Here is a 1,399-nt window from a genome sequence, read left to right as displayed (position 1 = left end):
TTATTAAAGAGAGAAATCATCCTACCGGAAGAACGCACATGTATGCCTTTCCATTTCCGTCTCGCGTTTATTATTATTGTTATAATTATTATTATTATTATTATTACGTGTCGTATTGTGATAAAATTTAATTTCAAGCTACTCCTTTTCTCTCTTTTTTTTCTTTTCTTTTTTTTTCTTTCTTTTTTTTTACACGAGAATGTATTTACAAAACGTTGTTATTGCTTTACACAGGGAAAACTTTTTTAATATCAATCGATCGATATTATCCTGTCATCTGTAAAATTTCTTCTTTTTTTTTTTTTCTTCTTCTTCTTTGTTCGTGCAATAACACACACACTTTTTTAATTTGTAATTTTAATTTTTATATTAAATTGATACGAGAAAGAGAGGAACAAAATAAAAATGTATTACTCATTGAACAAACTCAATTTTACATAAAGATGGAAATGCAAATCATCATTCCATTCGCATTATTTATTTTTCATTACAACGATAAATGTTGAATGAAAAATTTCGAAAAAAAAAAAACAATATCGTAATATTTAATACAATATATATATTTCCTATATAACCTTTTAATAATAATCTTACTGTATACAAAATTTGTTTCCAAACAAAATCACTCATCGTATGCAATACCATAAAAGTGATGGAACACGTAAATAATTTTCTAGAGTAAACAAATACAAAACATTTTCATATTATATATTATATATTATTAAATTATTATATAATAATAATAATAACTATATACCATTGACAAAATTCGATATATAAAAATGATCAAATTCGAATTTGAAATGAACATATCAAAAATTGTTCGAGTCACAAATTCATACTAATCATTTTAAGTGTTTGTCGGTGACTGGGAGCTGGGGTGGGTGGGAGGTGGGGGTGGGGTGTTCGGAGTTACGATAATTGCATTCCATGCTCGTTATGCACAAAATTCGATTACGAAGGAGCATAACAGAGACAGAGATGGATAGATAAAGATAGAATGATTAGGAAAAATATAAAAGGGAAAAGAAAGAGGGTTCATAAATTTGTCTACTTTTTCTTTCCGTGAGAACCATCAACCTCTTTCAAACATTCTCTCTCTCTCTCTCTCTCTCTCTCTCTCTTTCTCTTTCTCGTTTTCTCTTTCCTTTTGCTTGTACCCTTTCACCCTTCAACGTAGGCCCTACCAGTTCCATCTCGACCATTAATTACGCGGAGATGCAACCCCGAGACTACCGCAATGCACTCGAAATCTTCTTTTGCATTAACGACCACTCGTTTTATCTCTCTCTCTCTCACTCACTCTCTATTTCTTTCTATCTTTCTTTCTCTCTCTTTTACTTTCTTTTTTCCTGAGGCTCCAACAATTTTCTTGCCCTGTAGATGATCATAAATTCTC

Source organism: Polistes canadensis, unplaced genomic scaffold (genome assembly GCF_001313835.1).
Source record: "Polistes canadensis isolate GaletaPanama2010 unplaced genomic scaffold, ASM131383v1 scaffold_769, whole genome shotgun sequence".
Taxonomy (NCBI): domain Eukaryota; kingdom Metazoa; phylum Arthropoda; class Insecta; order Hymenoptera; family Vespidae; genus Polistes; species Polistes canadensis.
This window is presented reverse-complemented; position numbering follows the sequence as displayed.